This window comes from Diuraphis noxia, unplaced genomic scaffold, assembly GCF_037042655.1.
Source record: "Diuraphis noxia isolate RWA-SAM2 unplaced genomic scaffold, SU_Dnox_SAM2 contig0001, whole genome shotgun sequence".
NCBI lineage: Eukaryota > Metazoa > Arthropoda > Insecta > Hemiptera > Aphididae > Diuraphis > Diuraphis noxia.
This window is the reverse complement of record NW_028301711.1, coordinates 84838012-84859712: the sequence shown is the minus strand read 5'-3', so window position 1 is coordinate 84859712 and position 21701 is coordinate 84838012. Positions and strand designations below refer to the sequence as shown.

The 21701-nt window shown below is 28.3% G+C and overlaps 2 pseudogenes; both read left to right on the top strand.

Annotated features, from left to right (window-relative positions):
* The first annotated feature begins 1204 nt into the window (after positions 1–1204).
* LOC149062212 (uncharacterized) lies at positions 1205–5615 on the top strand (annotated as a pseudogene).
* A 1085-nt stretch (positions 5616–6700) lies between these two features.
* Positions 6701–9221, top strand: LOC149062211 (52 kDa repressor of the inhibitor of the protein kinase-like; annotated as a pseudogene).
* The last annotated feature ends 12480 nt before the right edge of the window (positions 9222–21701 follow it).

Genomic DNA, 21701 nt, shown 5'->3' with positions numbered 1-21701 from the left:
ATTTTTCTGCACTTTTCGGTTTAGTAAAATTTAAATTTAAATTTACTGATGCTTGAGTACCTCCATTATTATTACCTTCATAAACACAATAAAAAATATAATTTTCCTCGGGCACCTCAAAAGCTACTTGAGTACTAATATTAATAGATGTTATATTATTTAAATCTAGTTCTGTAGAACTAGTAGAAGGTATTATTTGATTATTTATTTCTTGAAATTCCATGGTTTGATTTTGACGGTTGATGGAGCGCTCATATCTGGCAATATTTTGTAGTATATTGATGGTTTTTTTTTGTTTGTATACTTCTAAAAATATTGAAGGTATATACGACGGGCTTCTGGGATCAAGGGACCTACTATTAAAATAGCAAAATAATTTAAAATTTTGATTTAAATTATTAAACACTCTTAATAATATCAATACAAATGAAATATAAGATAAAGAAATAAAAAAGACATATTAATACTCATGATAAGAAGTGCTATTTTTTCTATGTCTCACATATTGGAATTATTAGGAATGTTTAATCACTCTTAATAAATTATTTATATTATATTTAATAAAAATTAATTATGACCTCTTATTATTAATAAAATGGGCACTAAAAACAACACTAAGAACACTAGGACGCCAACGTCTACGGAGCGCTAGTGTTGATCGTTGCCACCGCACCTGGCGTATGAACTGCGTGCGCGAGATGGAATACAACGCGGTCTAGTGGTAAACTCTTGTAATAGTGCAGGGGATTAAATTCAAGTTTTTTTATTACGTTATATGGGAAAACGCGTGAAAAACTGTAAATAATGTTTTTTTTAACTGTCGATTAATATACATTTATTTAAAAATAGTCACATTTTATAATTACTAAATGGTTGAATTATTATTAAAATGTTTTTGATCATCTGCCTAATTTGTGTATTTAATTCGGTTCTTAACTAGGGGCCTACCTAAACAATTGTTTTCTTGTAAAATTAAAATTAGATAATGATACTCCATATTCCAAGACATTCCATTAGATAATGGAAAGTTCAAACTTCAAAAGTTCTGAATTAATTATTTTCAAAAAAATTAAAATAAATTATGAGTAATTTAATAATAAAGTATGGCTTTCAAAGCATAAATTCACATTTTGAATTCTCTAATAATAAAGGTTTAAAGTTGTATGAAAGCAATCATGTCCTGAATGTACAGGAGTTTAGACCAATGGAAGGATTTTGTGTAATAACTGGTTTGGTTGTCAGGCAGACAAGTGTTTCTTTAGACCCATATAAAGTACAGCTCGAGGTAAAATGTATATTTATAATTTATATTCATATATAACACACATATTATGTTGGTACATATTCTTCACAGCTGACTACATCGCCGATTGCCGAACACCACTGACCAATCACAATCCACCTGTCTCCGACGTGTGGGGGGTCTGAACACTCTGGACGTTCCGGCAGCTCAGTATGCATGCACGCAATTGGGTCAACTTACGGCGAATAGAGTATACCTATAAGCGTGTTGTGTCTGTCAATCATTTTTCTAGTTATTAAATTAATTTTATTTTAAAGTGATATAATTTTACTAGAACATAGTTTTATCAAAAACTAAAATTTTTTATAATGGTTATCTGTTTTCTTTTTTAAATTTTCACATTTTTTCCCTCCCATTGGGCCTGTGGCACTTGACCGTCGTGCCACCCTATCATAACGCCACTGAATATTATATAGTTTTATTTCTAATATTTCTTCAATCATAAAATATGCTAAGAGCAGTAAAAGCCCCTATAATTGCTGTTTCCTATTTACTGTTTCTTAAAAATATTTGAATTGTATTTTAAATACAATGAGTTCCGCTTAAGGTAATCAATGGTTTATAGAATCAACCGTTTATTGGAATCAAAAAGTAAAATTTCAAACCAAATCTTACCTTAATATAATCAGTGTAATCTATAATGTTAAATTTACCCTTTATTAGAATCAATGGAAAACCATCGTAAGGATAACATATTTTGTTTAATAATTATGTTGTACTAAATTTTATTGTATTTTATTTACAGTATTATTTGTAATTTATTATTTATTTTATTTACACTTTTTTTTATACAATTCCTGTTTATGTGGTACTTTCTTTTAGAATTTGTCTTTTAAGTCATACCAAAATAGTTAATACAAATCTATTAATTTCGTTATTTTTAACATTTTGTTATTTTAATTACTAAAATAATAAACATGAGCTTTAAATTAAACATATATTATGCTTATTAACATCTGTTACATTTAATATAACTCAATATAATTATTTTATTATGAATATTTAATAAATAATATTTAAAAAAAAAAAAAAAATTAAGTATAAATGCATTGTATAATATTAGTTACTCTTTAATATTTAAAAACTAACGGAGAAATGTATTAAAATATATTTCTGCTGTTTTTGATAGCAAAAAAAGAGAGGTGAAAATCAGGCCTAATTATAATAATTAGTCCCCCCTGGTATTCGCAAAGCCCCCTCTAAAATGTTTGCCATATTATAAGAATATTGTACTGTTCAGTAAAAAATATTAAGTAACATTGATTTCAAGGTCATTGTTTTTAAATTTCTGAGGATTTAATATTTTTTTTGGTTTTTAAATTTAAACTTCAAGTTTACTGTCCTTTCGATCGAGGATGTTAACAAGTTGAATCCAGTCGAGGTTGATGTCGACAGCGTGCTTTATGGTTTTTCATCGTTAGCAGCCTACAAACCAACTATGCCTTTCGACGTCAACCTCGCCGGCTGTTGTGTTCCGTGTAGGAACACAAAAAATTGCTTCAAGGAGTATTTGGTGTGTCTCGGAAGAGTAAGTATTAACGTTAATTAGGGTTTTAGGTTAGGTTTATTATTTTGTTTTAATATTATAGCATATACTCACATTGAGTTCACCCTTGGAGGTGACCCTCCAATAAGGGTTCTTGTTAGTACCCCGTCCAGTCGCTCCTCTGATTTGTCTTCGGATAGCTCAGAGGACTAGTTGGACGGTGAGGAGGTTGTTGCAACAGCAGATTATCGAAAGCAGTGCTCGATGACTGTTTTGGGCCCAGCAATACTGAAGTTGGGCTCAGACAGTCGCAGTAGGAGGAAGGGTGCGGGTAACCCCTTTGTTAACAAGTGGCACCTCCACCCTGCCGACTGGCCGAAGTTGGCTTTCGAGGTGGAGCGGTTGAGCACCAAAGCCGGTACTTTTAGCTGTTATTTGTAAGTGTTAACTCCTGTATTTCTTTTATATTTTCCTTAGTGTAATTGTACATTATGTTATTGAATTTCAGGTTTTATGTCGCGCTGCATGGGCTTAAACTAGATCAAGACGCTGCCCTCACCCTAATCGGTCGTTTTATTGATCCTTTCCACGCCAGCGTGGTCATTGTGCAATGCCACTTTGCTGTGGAGTTCAGCATGAAGTCGTCGGTGAGGGCAGTGCTGGTGAGCAGTGAGGCAGCCCGGCGGTCGCTTATGGGGTTAAGTTTTACCCCGGGTTGGGTGTTTTCGATTTTGGCTATTGTACGGCTGATGGAGTCCGTCAACCTCATCAAGTATTTTTTTTCTTTTAAATTACTTATTATTGATTTATAATGATTGTTATTATATCATTTAGCACCTTCTACTGTAACTAATAATCAAACGAATGTAGGAGTCTATAGAAATTTTTTTAAAAAATATTGGTAAATGTAGAAACTTAAAAACCGATCAATATTATTTTTATATTGATAAACCAAAATATTGGTTTGCTTAAATACTTTCTGGTTTCCTTAATATAATCAATCCACCTTAGTATTACCACAATACCACGTTTATTATACACTATAAAAAATATGTTAGTAAAATATTTACCATAGGTATGTAACTTATATCCATCCCAAGGGGTACTACCACCAAATCGGTGGTGAGGCAATTGCCTCATAAAATACCCTATCACACCACCACTGTTAATATGTACTTTTAATATGTATCTCATTTTTAAAATAATATAAATAATACAATAACAAAATATTTTATTATTTTTATACGTATTTCATAGACACTATGTACTTTTTTGGACATGATCACAATACCTTTTTATTTCGATCAACGACTGACTACGGAATAGCTAATAACCAAATAATATCGAAAAACAACTGCTATTTCAGCCGGGTAGTTAATGGACTGTATATTAAAATAACAAATCGAGAAATCGACATGCTTCAATACGGTTTTTTAGACTTTAGATTATTCAAGGTACTTTTCGGTTATCTTACCCCAACGGTCGGCAGGCCGACTAAACGGCATCTTCAATTCACCAACACCAGAAACAGACATATGGCCATGTGCCTGTCGGTTCGTTTGTTAGGTTTTCCGTGGCACAAAAATTTATGTGGTACTTTCTTTTAGAATTAATAAACATGAGCTTTAAAGTAAACATGGATTATGCTTATTAACATCTGTTACATTTAATGTAACTCAATATAATTATTTTATTATGTATATTTAATAAATAATATGTTTCAAAAAAAAAAATTTAAGTATAAATTCATTGTATAATAGTAGTTACTCTTTAATATTTAAAAACTAACGGAGAAATGTATTAAAATATATTTCTGCTGTTTTTGATAGCAAAAAAAGAGGTGAAAATCAGGCCTTATTATAATAATTAGTCCCCCCGATATTCGCAAAGCCCCCTCTAAAATGTTTGCCATATTATAAGAATATTGTACAGTTCAGTAAAAAATATTAAGAAACATTGTTTAAAATATACATTGTACATTTCAGTTAAAAATGTTGAGACAATTTTCATTATATTATATACCTATACAAGGTGACACCCGTTAGATCACTCTGTATATAAATAATTTAATATTTGGTAATAAATACTTATTTTAATCAGTTAGCATTTTGGATTGCAATGTGTATGGTTAAAAGTAGTACATACCTTCTATCTCATAATATGCTCTTTGTTGATACCATATTTTTATGTTAAAACATGTCGATATAAAAGTTTATACCAGTTACCTGGTTACCAAACTGTAGATCGTGTCTTGATAATACGTTGAGTATAGATAAAAGGTTGTGGGTTAGGTTAGAATGTTAAAATATAACAAGAACAAAATAACAAATTAAATTGTGATTTGTTGGTTATTAATTTTTAATCATGTAATTCATTTTTAATATTTTACAATTTTAAGTACACCAGAGACCCAACCCTAATCCCCGCCATCAACGTTATTTTGATTTTGGTGTGCAAATTTCACTGTAATAAGATTATAGTTAGACAATGTGTCATACAAATTCAAAATCATCGATAAATAATGATCAGCGATCTACTATAACTATATAGTAATTTCAAATGTTTTATCATTAAATATAATTGTTTTTTAAAAGACAACTATGGGTAAGTTTCTGATTACTGTTGGCGATTAGTTGATATTTAAACGTTATGTTTGAGTACATAATACAAACAATTGTTTACTTTAATAAATATTTATGTAATAGATAATCGTCTAATCTAATGTGATAACATAATTTTATACAGAATATGCATGTGTTAACATTGTATACTCACGGCACATCTGTAGTCTTGACGCCCAGACCACCTGGCAGCCCGGTCGTATAACATAAAATACCAACCCTCGAGTGTGTCTTCATCTGTAAAGAATGGGTGTTTCGCCATACAATCGAACAAGAAGTGGTCCATATCTGTTAATACGATTACAGAAAAATACATGAGTATGACAAATATAATAGATTACCTATTTTAGAAAACAGTATTTTTTTTTTTTTTGACGAATGAATTATTAAGGTGTGATTCCTTAGAACGCGTCTAGAGACTCTAATTTTAGCCGCGCTTGGACTTCTTTTGCTATTTTTATAATATGTAGCCGATTCCTTAGAACGCGGCTGACGCGTGCGACCATCGCGCGCGTCTAGAGCCGCGCGGCTGTAACCGCGACAGAGGCAGTCAAGACGCGGCCACGTGCTCGTAATTTTTATAATTAATACGAATAAATATTAAATTTTATTTTATTATTATAATATTTATTAATTTATTATATTTATTTTAATTTATTTATTAATTATATTATACGTTAAATATAAAAATGTCTTCGAACATTATGAAAACGGGATTTTTATAACTGAAGAAGATAAAACCTTGGCTGAACTCGCTGGGTTTCATCCATGTTTATTTGACTTGGGAAACCCTTCATACAAAAATCAAATAATAAAAGAAAATGTATGAAAACAAATTTCAAACGAATTGAACAGATCAGGTATAATTTTTAAAACTTTTTATTTATAAATACAATAATATTCAGTCCGGTCTTATTACGTTATGTTTAGAGATGGGAGCTTGGTAAATTTACCCGGTAAGGTAAATTTACGTAAATTTTACTGATATTTTTTTTACCCGGTAAATATTTTTTACCGTTCTAAAAATCGAGTGACCACTTATTTCAAATTTTCATGTGAACATTAACACTAGTAACATTTCTATGAGGTTAATGTTATCCGTAGACCGTAGTCGATACGTCAATATAATTAATATTACGAGAATTTGGTAAAACCAGTTCAAATTATCACCATTCCCCGATCGTAGTATACAAAACACAAGTACACTGTGACTGTACACTATAAATAACTCAGGGGCGTACCTGTGGGGGGGGGGGGGCAACAGGGGCATTTTCAAAACTGCCACAAAATGATGAATCTACTAAATTAAGTAAAGCTACTTGTAACAGTGCAGTTTGTGATGACACATACAACATGGACATTGGAAACTTTTTAAGAACACCCGGTCGTACATTATCTGATAATATTAAAGAAAAAATAATTAATATGGATAATATACCACCTGATGACTTCATATATCCATTTACTATGAATATTAGAAATGGTAAAAATGTGAAAATATCATTAAGAAAAAGTTATTTCGAACAAAACAAATGGCTAATTTATTCTCATGTTAAGTCCGGTTTGTTCTGCAAGTATTGTGTATTATTTAGCAATAAAGGAGGAAGGTATAACACGATAACTTTGAAAAAATTTATCATTGAACCTGTAACTAAATTTTCAAATTTAACTGGGAAGGATGGAGACTTGGAGGTACATAGAAATAATAAATATCACATTACTGCTATTCAAATCGCAGATGACTTTTTGAAAACTCTTTACAAACCCCAAAATGAAGTTATTAATTTAATAAATAATGAAAGGCTGAGTCAAGTAATCGAAAATCGAAAAAGACTTAAACCGATCATCGAATCAATTTTATTCCTTGGCCGTCAAAATATTCCGCTTAGAGGCCACCGTGAAAAGGGAAATATTTTAGACACTAATGATTCCATTGTAAATACAGGTAATTTTCGTGAGCTACTCAAGTATAGAATACTTAGTGGGGACTCTATATTAGAAAAACATTTAACATCTAAGTCGAAATCAACATATATTAGTCCTGGGGTTTAAAATGACCTGATTAACTGTTGTAAACAAATTATCACACTACAAATTTTAAAAGAGGTAAAAGATTCCAAATTTTATAGTGTGGTATTTGATGAAACGACTGATATAAGTCATGTATCTCAGATGTCTCTTATATTGCGATATATTATTAAAGGCGTAGTGCAAGAAAATTTTATTTCATTTATTAACTGCCATGCATATACATATAGTATTCAAGAAGACACTGACAATACCATATATGAACCTAAACTTACTGGTGAAATTTTGGGTAATACAGTAATTAAAATATTAAAAGAATTTTCTTTAAACCCGGACTACTGCGTTGGGGTTGGTACAGATGGTTGTTCAGTAATGGTGTCATCAATCCGAGGAGCTGTTAAAACTATTCAATCAATCGCGAAGAATGCTGTTCACTGTCCTTGTGCTAACCATGCCTTAAATTTAGCTATTTCTAAATCATCAACCGTACAATGTATTAGAAATAATATTGGTCTTTTAAAAGAAATAATCTCGTTTTTTAATATGTCTTCCAAAAGAAACTTTGTACTAAAAACCGTTTTAAATGGCAAGCCTCATTTAAAAAGTCTTTGTGAAACGCGATGGGTGGAACGCCATGACAGCATAATGATTTTTAAAGCATCAATACCTCAAATTATAGAAGCCTTAACCAATATTTCTGAGTGGAGTGAACAAGATTCTTCATCGAAAGCAAAAATATTATTAACAGCTATGTTCATTTGTGAGTTTATTATTTCAATTGAAATATTATCTAACTTGCTTAGTGTTACAGCTCCAATTAGTAAAATACTTCAAGGAACAGATAATGATGTTTTAGCTGCATTTGATTGTATTCAAGATGTTATAAGTATTTTGGAAAATAAAAGTACACAGTGTGAAAAAGTTTTTCAACAATTATTCGAAGACAGCAGTTTATTGATGAAAGATCTTGACATTGAAATAAAAACTCCAAGACTTTCTAAACACCAAATTAATCGCTCTAATCACCAATCTAAGAGTACCGAAGAATATTACAGGGTGTCTGCATTTATACCATTATTAGACAATGTATTAGAAGACTTAAAATCAAGATTTTTAAACAAAAAAAACAAAACAATAATGATATTAATTCAACTTATCCCAAAACATATTATTCATATTGATGACAAGATGATTAACACAGTCACAGAAACTATAGTAACACATTATAAATTTGATGATGAAGCATTAGAAGAGTCACAATTGAAATCTGAAATAGAACTTTGGAAAGATAAATGGAACAGAATAAAAAGTGAAGGTAATGTAATAATATTTTATGGTCTAACATTACTAACTACAAATTTATTGAAACAAATTGTGTTATTTTAATGTATAGATGGAGTTGTTCTTACTGATGCATTAACATCTATGGACCAGTGAATGAAATATTATATCCAAATATTAAAAAAATACTACATATTATTGCTTGCTTGCCTGTTTCTGTAGCTTCTGCTGAGCGTAGTTTCTCAACATTAAGAAGGTTAGATAGTTATCTATATTTTATATTATATGCTTTTGCATCATGCATGATTAAATTATATTTTAATTTATATTGCTTTGTACTTTTAAACTTAGATTAAAAACTTGGTTAAGGTCAAACATGGGCGAAGAACGCTTGGTTGGGTTAGCTTTGCTTAATATTCATAGACACAGAACAGTTGAAGTTGACGAAGTTATTGATTTATTTGCTGGCAGTAAAAAAAGAAATTTAGATTTTGTTATATAATTCATATTTTGTTTCAGATTATATTATAAATTATAACCATAAAAAATTGTGCAATTAATTTATCCCCCCCCCCCCAAAAAAAAAAAAAAATGTTTCACAGGTACGCCACTGAAATAACTCACCAACCACAGCGACTGTTCACGCTGCGTATACCCAATTATATTTATATAATAATTTATAGTATGTGATTATTGATTAATGATAAGTGATAACTGATTTTTTGCTTCATTATTTGTGTTGTTAATTTATGTTAGTTCTCATTGTTCAAAATATTTTATATTATAATTTCTAATGTACTAAAATAATGAAGCCGAAAGAAATCAAAAAAAGGTGCTACACAAAAGTAGAAATTGAAGGAAAAGAAAGATATGCGTGCAGATATTGTAATAAAAATTATAAAGAAAATGTAACAAGAATGACAGTGCACATTAAAAACGAGTGTAAAGAAGTTCCACAGTGTATTTCAAAATCTTTATTGTCGCCTAACAAATCAAAGTTTAACCATAGTAAGTTTATTTAATTATTACTAAAAGATTTAACATTTTCTGTTGTCATAATTACCTATAATAATCATTATTTCATTATACTTTTGTGAATTGATAATATTAATATCCAAAATTCACATAATATAAAATATAAATTTACAGAAAAATGTATGTAGGTACCTAAATGTTTATTTTTAATATTTATAAATTAAATTATTACCTATAATCAAAGTTCTTAATATTATATTTTAAATAATATTTTTATTTTTATTTTAATTTTCTAGAAAATATAAATGCAATTAATCAAAATTCATTGGAAATTGTGCCAAATACTGAAACTGTTATTCAGATAACTGATACAAATCAGAGTTCCATTGCAAATCCTCAGATTACCCTTAAAAATCAGAGTTTACTGAAATTTTTAGATACAATGAAAGTTTGAGAAAAGGTAACATAACTATTTTAGTTTTAAGCTATATAATAATAGAATACAGTTTAAGGCCAAGATGGGGCTTATAGTTAATACAATTTTTATAGTATTTTCTATATAAGAAATTAAAAAATGTTAAGTAGGTTCATATTCTGGTAAACTTAAATAATGTAGATATATTTTAACAATTTTAATTAATGTATAAATCAATCATTTATAATTTATTAACTGTAGGACCATTTGGATGAATTATTATCAAGAGCCATATTTACATCTGCTACACCATTCTCAATTGTGGAAAATCAGAACTGGTTAAAATTTTTTAAAACACTTAGGCCCACATATAATCCACCATCAAGAAAAACAATATCAACTACCCTATTGGAAAAAGAATATTTAAGAACTTAGACAAAGTCTATGAAAATATTTTAGAAGCTAAAATTTATGCAGTTCAGTTAGATGGTTGGAGCAATAAAAGGTGTGTAACATCAATTATGCATTTATTTATAAACTTTACATTATGTACTTATTCAAGTTACAATGATGATTTTTATAGCTAATTTTACACGTATTCAAAAAGCAAAAAACATCAAATATTCCCTCAAACTTCCAGTAAAAACCAGATGGGGCTCATTCATAAATTGTTTAGAAAGTCTTATAAAAAATAAAAGCACATTACAGAATTTGGCTGTTTCTGATGATATAAATGTAAGTAAATTGAAAAAATATTTAAATTTATTATAATTTATAAACATCTATAGGGTTTATATTTATTTTTGTTAAGATAATAGAAAAGTTAGATAAAACAGTGAAACGCAAGATATTATCAGACCAATATTGGAACTATGATGAGAATTTTATCACTCTTGTTCGTCCAATAGTTAATTGGGTTACAATTCTTGAGAGTGATACGCCAAGACTTTCTGTAGTACCAGAAGCTTTGAATGAAATCAAATAACATTTTATAACATATATTCCAATTTCCCCATTACTTGAAGTAGAAGGAATAATGTTGCTAAAAAAGATTGATGAACGTTATAACATGGCCATACATCCAATCCATTTTGCAGCAAATTTGGTTGACCCAAACTACCAAGGAAAAAATTTAAAAGATGGCTGTGATGTTAAAGGTATATTATTCTTAAAAAACGTGGCAAAAGTTCTACTCAAAGATAATGAGTATGATAAAGTAAGAAAAATCATTAAAATTGTTGGAGAAAATTTATTTTACAAATCATAATGTACCTATTTTTAATTTAATTTTTTTTTAGATAATGATCGAAGTTGCAGAATTCCGTGCACATGAAGGTTTTTGGGCAAAAGATGTTGTATGGTGCAACTGTAGTGAAATGGATGCAAGGACATGGTGGAACGGAATCTGCTCTAATACAAAACTCTACAGTTGCCTCAGCTATACTTTCCATACCGGCATCTTCAGCTGCTACTGAAAGGTTCTTTAGTGTTAATTCCCACATTCACAATAAAAAAAGGAACCGATTAACTAACACTAATGCCTCAAAACTACTTTTTATTCAAGCTAATATGAATAATATTGATTTCTTAAGTCCAGATAAAAGTAATAATAAAATACTATCAACTTCTACCAGTTCTACCAGTATCAAATAACTATGTTCAGTCAGTAAGTAAGGTAGCAACAGATAGAGATCTGGAAAATGTTGATGAGATGGTATGAAGATGATAGTGAAGAGGAAGACACAGAAGAAGAAAATTATGATACAGAAGATCTAGTTGAATCTGATAACTTATCAGATGAACATAATGATTTAAGTGATGATGAATTTTATGAATCACACTTTAAATAGGTTAATAAATCTAACTTTTATTTTATTTAGGTATCTCAGTATCTGTTAAAAAATAAAGCAAAGTATGAATAAATTTATAATAAGTTTATTTTTTGTTATTTTTCCTTTGTTCAAATTATTTCACATTTGCATAATTTATTCATCATACATTCATAGGTACTATTCATATATTTTATATTTTTATACAGTTGTATATATTTAAATATAATACTTGAGGTTAAGTGTGGACTAATGTCCAGTGGTAGTATTGGTTAGCTGAGTTATAAACATGTTATTAAGTTCATAATAAACTAATAAAAAAAAAACACTATTAAAAAAATTTACGTACATTTACGGTAGTTTACGTAAAATTTACCGGTAAATTTAACGAAAAAAATTTTACGGTAAAATTCCCATCTCTAGTTATGTTACGGTATTTATCATATATCTTTTTACAAAAATTGGTCTAATATAGTTAGGTCCGATCGAATATAATATTATAATTAATATGAATTATATTATATTTTTCACTCAAAGGATAATATTTCGGGACAACGTTTTGCTCATCACACTTTCTTCATAATTTTAATAATAATATAGACAGAAACTGGAATATTATGTATTATTGATTTATATAAATAACACAAGGTTAAAAAAAATGGTAATGTTATTCTCATTTCAGATTAAACATATATACATTATAAACATTATAAACTGTACATATAATATTATTGAGATATATAAACAAACAATTAGTGAAGTTAAAAATAAAAATGAAAATTAATGTAATCAGTACTTCAATATTATAATACAAAATATTTAAAAATATTATATGACATTTTACGGAGTATCGGTTCTTAATGTATGATAATTTTGCCAATGGTACTGTACCCTGCGGAGAGTTGAAAAATTTTTTTAATTCATCTCTTACTAAAAAGCCTTCATAATTTCCATATCCTCCCGTATGCTCAAGCTGTACCATATTATTAGCAGGATAATCATTTGGGTCAAAATTATAATAGTGTTGTTCAGATGTATTCTCTAAAGTATATTGGTCACGTAAAAGATTATGAAGACAGCATGCAGATAATATGAGACGGTCGACGGTTTCTGGTTTTATTGGTATCGGGGTATAAAACACTCTAAAAATCTGACTTAATAGTCCAAAACTATTCTTAGTCGTTATTCTTGCACGTGACAAACGATAATTGAAAATTTTTTTTCGTTATCATTTCTTGACTCTATTTTAGAGTATGGTCGCATCCACGGCTTAAGATAGAATGGTTGCACATCGGGCTATACTACGCAATGTTAGAAGGCGGTATACGAGAGTTCTTATCTAACAAACGAAAAAGTGAACTACTACTAACGCTCTTGGTGGTTGTTAATTGGTACTACAGTATTAAAATATTCCCATTTCCCGCCATAATATTAAATTATTGCATTTTCAATAATAAATATAATATAATTGAGTTAATAAGTAACTCAATTATTATAATCACGATTCACTGATCTCATACTCTATCTAGTATCTATATAATAATTAAATGACAATGTTATGTTAATGTATTATCTTTTAAACGAAATCTCATCACTGTAGTCTGTGTTTGATAATTGGTTTTGTGAATATTCAATTACGTTTATTGCCTTTTTGGTCATTATGCCTAATTATTGTGCAATTCACGAATCACATTGTGCGTCCAAAACTCTTTTTGGCGTTCCTAAAGAGGACGAAATAAAAAAACTTTGGGAGGATGCTCTAGGTATTAAATTAAAAAAAAGTTTTAGAGTGTGCGCCTCACATTTTAAAGAATGTGATATTATTAGCACATGGGAGTCTGGTGAAGGACTTAATAAGTACACCATAAGTTTACTTCTTTATTGAGTTACATACAATAAGAATTTGTTGTATTATGAATGATATGATATTATTCAATACACTATGTACCTATGTGTTAAAATATGTTGTAGTCTGTAGGTATTATTTTAATTTATAGATATGCTTAAAAAAACACAAATTAAGAAAGGGAGCAATTCCATTAAAATTGTGTGAACCAGAAACTCCAGAACCCGCAGTGGACCCAGTGGATATTGGAGTAAATAGCAATTAAAATTTGCTGATAGATATTATATCTTTTACTAATAGTATAGAGGCTATTACACACATTGCTATTTACCAAATAGTAAATTTTAAATTAGTGTTTATTTGTTTTGGGATATAAAGTTTTATTACATATGTGAAGCCACTATAAGCACCTTATTATTATTGATGAAATAATTTTTCATTTTATAATTTGATGAGTTTGAAACTTTAAAGGATTATCGGATTATCCATAAAATTTGTAAATTACTAATTAGTACTCTTTGAATACCACAATATAAAATAAGAATAGAATTTTGATGATGTATATGTAAGCAACTAGATAGCGGTGTAACGTAACTTTCAACAGATTTCTGATAAGAACAATTGGTGATCACAAAATAATGACTCGTTGTGCAACCATTCTATCTTAAGCCGTGGTCTCATCATGTGTGGGTCCAAACGAAATGCTTCATCACCGATGTATACATACGGCAATATTTTTTCTGAATTTGGAATTTTGCAATTTGGTGGAAAATAATCACAATTTTTCATTTGTTCTGACATTTTTGATTTGTTAAATATACCACTATCGCTCTCTTTACCATAAGATCCAATGTCAACCAAAATGTACTTGCCGTTCGCATCAACAATTGCCAACAAAACGATTGAGAAGAAATCTTTGTAATTGTAATATAATAATCCACTTTTCTCTGGTGAAAATATACGAATATATGCTTACCATCAATGGCACCCACACAATTCGGGAAATTCCACTTTTTCCAAAACTGTTTTGATATTTCTACCATGTCATCTTTTGTTGGTTTAGGTAATAAAATAGGCGTTAATCGATTGCTTAAACTTTTCAAAACTAGCTTCACAATACGTGAAATGTAACTTTGAGAAATACGAAAGGCAAAAGCAAGGGAATGAAAAGATTCACCAGTTGCCATAAACCTGTTAAATAATAATACAATTATATTAAAATATTTAAGTATATAATATCAGTATATGCAAATATAAAAAAAGCGGGTAAGTCGTGGATGTCGCTCTGCTAAACAGTAGGTTACTGTAATGGATGGGATTAAATTTGAATGCAATGATAGGTATCATTGTATACGAAAAACGATTCTGAACGGAGATGATTTGTCAGTCTAGGATATATTATATTTAAACATTGTCATATATTCTATTTTGAAACAAATATTTTATTTTTCAATTAAGACGCATTTTGCATAATGCATGGTTAATCAATTAATGTAGTTATCATAACTCATAATACCTTATATATACAAATACCTGGTTTGAGGATAAATCGTTATCATTACGCGATTTCATAAAAATTTAAAACTTGAACGCTCAAAACATTTTTCCTATAATGACGCTTCAAATTTTCTCTATAGCTATTTGAAGCAAAACTTGTGGAAAACTTGGTGTTAAATTTTATAACCTTAGATATAAATACAAACAATATTATAAATTTTGAACTACAAAATAATTTGCAAATATTCATGGTTTTGATAAATTTTTGTCAATATTTGAAATTCAAATGCTAATAAAAATTTGATTTGAATTACCAGTGGACATTTTTTTTGTGATAAAGATTGGCAAATTTGTAAGGAATCTTGTATTAAATTTTCAAATCTTAGGTATAAAAAGAAAATTTTTTATGAATTTCTAGCTTATAATAATTTGCGAATTTTCGTGATTTTTACGTATGTTGTCAAAATTAAAATTTAAATGCTTGTAAAAAAAAAATGTGAATATATATTTATTGTATTTTTCAACTGCTATTGTAAAAATATTTTATGAGCCTTGTATTAAATTTTCAAACCTTAGGTATAAAAGGAAAATTTTTTATGAATTTCTAGAATAAAATAATTTACGAATTTTCGTGATTTTCGTGATTTTTACGTATGTTGTCAAAATTAAAATTTGAAGGCATGTAAAAAAAAAATGTGGCTATATATTTCTTTTATTTTTCAACTGCTATTGCAAAACTATATTATGAGCCTTGTATTAAATTCTCAAATCTTAGAATTAAAAAGAAATACTTTTATGAATTTTGATCTAAGATAATTTGAACATTGCCGTAATTTGTATGTATTTAGTCCAAATCTGAACTGTAAATGCTTATAAAAAAAATGTGTGACTATATATTTCTTTTATTTTTCAAATGCTATTGTAAAACTAATTTAGGAGCCTTGTATTAAATTTTCAAATCTTAGGTATAAAAGAAAAAATTTTTATGAATTTCTAGGATAAAATAATTTACGAATTTTTGTGATTTTTACGTATGTTGTCAAAATTAAAATTTGAATACATGTAAAAAAAAAATTGTGGCTATACATTTATTTTATTTTTCAACTGCTATTGTAAAAATATATTATGAGCCTTGTATTAAATTCTCAAATCTTAGAATTAAAAAGAAAAACTTTTATGAAAATAGGGTGTAACCCTTGGAACCTAGAACTTACATTTTCTGCAAATTCGTAATTAGAAGGACTATTTGTCTGATTCGATGGTTTAAGATTCAAAACTTCCAGTTCATTTATTATTTTTAATACTTCCATTTTTGCTTTAATTTTTAGTTGGGGCGAAAACTGTTTCACTGTTAGGGCTATACTTTTGAAGAAAACATCGATTGGGTCTTCTGGGTTTGTCAGCGGTTGTAGTAAACGGCTTCTTTCTTCACTTCTTTGTTTCAATTTTCAATGAATGCTTGAGTTTTTTTTTGTCGTTTTGTACCAGTTGTTTCTATTTTTGATTTCTCTACTTCTCTTGTAGACTCTAAAGTTGATGGTAATTGTATGTTTTCATTTTCCGGTTCCATTTGAGAAACACTATTATCCAATGAATTTAAACATTCTTCCTCATCGTTTGACACATTCGTTAAGCTTTTATTATTATAATTTATAAGTATTAAGATTATATTTTACAAAAAAATATATATCAATAAGTAAAAAAATGTCCTTCATATACACCTGTATCCAAAAATGTCAAAACATCCTCTAGTATCCATTCGAAGGTTTTTCTCTCGTAGCTGACCCAGTACCCAATTTTCTTCCTCTCCTTTTTTTATTGTATGTGTCCTTAATATTTTTCCAACGTTTTTTACAATCATCAACTGGATAAATAATATTATGTTTAAAAATGTACCAATAAATAAGAAAAAAACATAATTTATTATTAAAATATCAATATTAACATAAAAAAAGCGGGTAAGTGGATGTCGCTGTACATTAGATGGTGGGGCTGACCTCTGACTAGGGTAGATTAGATTTGAATGCAATGATAGGTATCATCGTATACGAAAAACGATTCTGAACGGAAATGATAGGATACATTATAGATTATTAAAAATTTTCAAATCTTTGATTTAAAAAGAAAATGTTGTATAAATTTCTAACTTAAAATAATTTCCGAATTTTCGTGATTTTTACGTATGTTGTCAAAATTAAAATTTAAATGCTTATAAAACAAAAATGTGACTATGCATTTCTTTTATTTTTCAACCGCTATTGTCAAAATATTTTAGGAACCTTGTATTGATTTTAAAATCTTAGGTATAAAAGGAAAAATTTTTATGAATTTCTAGGATAAAATAATTTACGAATTTTCGTGATTTTTAGGTATGTTGTCAAAATTAAAATTTGAATGCATGAAAAAAAAAAATTGTGTCTATATATTTATTTTATTTTTCAACTGCTATTGTAAAAATATATTATGAGCCTTGTATTAAATTCTCAAATCTTAGAATTAAAAAGAAAAACTTTTATGAATTTCTATCTAGGATAATTTGAATATTGCCGTAATTTTTACGTATTTAGTCAATATTTAAACTTCAAATGCTAATAAAAAAAAATTGTGCCAATGTATTTTTATAATTTTTTAATCACTATAAGAATAACTTATGAGGAACTTTGTATTAAATGTTCAAGTATTTTGATAGGGCCAAAAAATTTTTATCAACACTTAAAAAAATTTTCAGACAAATTGAAAATTTCAGTCGTCTATAAATATCTCAAAAAAACTCAAAATATTTTGAAAATTAAATCGTGTAAAGAAAATGCCAATCTAAATAACTGATAAAATTTTAAAGTATCTGCGACTTATACTTTTTGAATAATAACAAATATTTAAATTCGTTTGAGGATAAATCGTTATCGTTACGCTATTTCGTAAAAATTTAAAATTCAAACGCACTTAAAATTTTTCCTATAATGAAGCTTCGAGTTTTCTCTATAGCTACTTGAAGGAAAACTTATGGAAAACTTAGTGTTGTATTTTTAATCCTTATTTATAAACGCAAAAATTTTTATGATTTTTCAACTTCAAAATTACTTGCAAATTTTCGCGTTTTCGACAGATTTCGTAAAATTTTGAACTATAAACGCTTATTAAAAAAATTGTGACTTACGATTTTTAATTTTTTTTAGCTACAATAAGAACAACTCAAAAGGAACCTTGTATTAAATTTTAAAGTTTTTTTGGTCGTCCAACATTTTTTTAACGGCACTTCAAAAAAAAATTCTCAAAAAAATTGAAAATTTCAGTTGTCTATATATAACTCAAAAAAATTTTGAAAGTTTAACTGTATACAGGGTGATTGATTAAGCGTAAAACACTCATTATCTCAAAAAGTATTCACTTTTCTCAATTTTTTTTTTTTCAAAATTTTAGATTTACGCTGTTCTAGAATTATATAATTATTTAATATTTTTCACCCTTATATTTATTAGGTAAACCACCATCAACTTTTGATTTTCAAATGGCAACCCATACTGAAAATTTCATAATTTAGTAAGGCTTTTTTTCTTATGAATTATCACGTTTAAATTTTCATTTTTCGTTTATCCGTTGACGAGATACAACTCCTCAAAGTTGGGGTGTTTTGGGAGGTGTTTGTGTGTAAATGCGTTATACCTAGTCAGCACTGTAGACTGCAGTTATTAGGATTTTTGTGCTCCAGCGTAAAAAATAATTAACTATTCAAATCAATTCAGTAAGTACGATAGTTAAGCCTAAGTTGTGCCCCAAAATACCCCATTATGTTGCACAAGTTCTCCCCCACGCTAATAGTACGACTGATCATGATATTATTGATATAATACTTATCGCTTATAAAGACCAGAAGTTACAAGTAATAAATTCGATACCGAAGATATGGTGATAAATGATTATCAGTGTATAGGTATACTTCCGACAATAACATTTATTGTTATACATACATATTATAAGTAATTGGATTATTGGACTATCACGTCTTGTCACATGTAATCCCACGAGAGGATCAAGAGCAAAATTCAGCGATCAATCAGAAAGTAAGGATTATTATCATATAATCATATCATTAATACATTACCCGCTCATTTTTAAAAATCAATATTTAAAAACAAAGTAAGTAAAAACAAGTAAGGATTATTACCATATATTCATATAATAATTAAGGAATATACTATTTACTCAAATACTTTACCATACTGGACTATAGTGTAATTTAAACTGAGAATAAAATATAATAATAATTAAATAATAATTAATATGTATGGTCATTTGAATTATGGATGTGTAATATTTTTCGTTCAGCATAGAGCCTTCCAATAAAAAAATTGATAAACAGCTTCGACTTATAACAAAAAAAAATAATTATAAATCTCAACTTCAAAGTATTACCACTGAACGTGAAAAAATTGAAATTAAACAAAGTTTTAAAAATACTCTAGCAGTAGGAGCTGAACGAAAAATATTACACATCCATAATTCAAATGACCATACATATTAATTATTATATTATATTTTATTCTCAGTTTAAATTACACTGTAGTCATTTAATATATTTCTATTTAATATACCAATAATAACATTAATTATAAGAAAGCGCATATTACATACATTATACCTACTTAGCATAATCATTAGACTCCACAGAGCCCTATGAATTATGATTACCTGTCAATGTATCTTAGATACTATATTTACACTACCTACCTAGACAATTAAACAGCAGCTTAATTAAATAATGGTTTTCACACTATACAGTATACATTATTAGTAAGTATTAGGTATAATATAAAATCTCCATTAACCATTATCAATATTATAATAAAAGAGAGAACTTTTATTTAAAAGATTTATTCAATATATTGTTTAATATATCTTCTAATGATTTTAAATAAAGAATTGATTCATTCATATCCCTTAGTGGTATATACATTTTTAAATGTTCTGCAATTAATAGATACTTGCAATATTTAAATATAAGACCAACATCATAATGAATAATAAAAATAAAAGGTGATATAATCATGACTCTAAAAGATCTATTCGATAAATAAGATATTATTACTACCTATTTCACCTACCATTTAGAGCTTTAAAACATGTTCTTTTGTTAAAACGATTTTGTGGTACTCTTCAACATGTTATCGTAGCAATGCATATCCGCTGAATAATTGTCCACATTTATTGTCTGGGCATTTTATTGATATTTTCTACAAAGATTCCACTGCCGCACTTCTTTCTGTGTGCTACTAAATTCCGATGGTAACCAAAAACATTGTTACATATATTGCACGTAAGTGAAGACGTAGGCAACATTATATAAACTGTGCTTAGGCGACACTTAAATTGATTTTAAGTAACAGTTATATAGTTGTGCATACGAGTACCTAACAATATAATAAAGTTGCAGTGTATGCATATGAAATAATAAATAATAATTTACAAGATGTTATGAACAAGCGTCAAGCTGTACAAAAGAAATTAATAATATTTAATATATATAACAACACTAATAACATTCATAAACTTAATGATCAACCATCAACTTTTTATACTAATATTATAAAAATACTAGTTAGTTCATATTTATTTAATCGTTGTACACTCAATATACAATTCTGAATAAACTATACTAACAAATTTAAATAAGATTTTAAACAGGTAAATTTTACATTACCTATGATAAATAAATTGGCTCTGAACTAATTTTATTCATGACCAATTGTCCCTCATTTTATAACAATTTTCAGTGACGCTGAACCCTATGATAAATATTCAACTAGCTATTTTAACTTAAATGGGTGATTGGTTAGCAGTGACGCCCACTTAGGGTACCAAGTGGTGCAATTGCACTGATTTCTCGTAGGTCCCGGAGCCTACATACATTCGGGGGCCCCACTCTTGTCTCTTGATCAAACACTATAAATACATAACTATCCATCTGGTCCATCTGAATATTTAGATCGTTGAATAAAGCGTAAAGAGTTGGCAGTGCCAAATATGCAAACAAATAAATTTGGGGGCCCTATAGTTATAACTGCACTGGTTCGTGGAAAACCTGTGGGCGCCACTGTTGGTTAGTGCGTAAAAATAATGATTTATATTTTGTGCGTATTAATGATCTTAATCCTGCCTCAAAAAAGATAAGTTTCTGTAATAATAATTGAGAAAAACTCGTCTTTTGGATGTCTTGGTTTGTATGAAGAGTACATAAAATGTGTAGTTATAATTCAAAATTACATAAAATTAAACATCAATATTTGTTTTGTAGTAAGAGTAAATTATACTCCCCCCCTTACAAGTACAATATTAAGGCTGATATTTAGATATTGTTGCCTTTTAAAATATTTTTCGCTTAACTAAGTTTTAGGACTTCAGCGTCACTGTTAATATTATGAA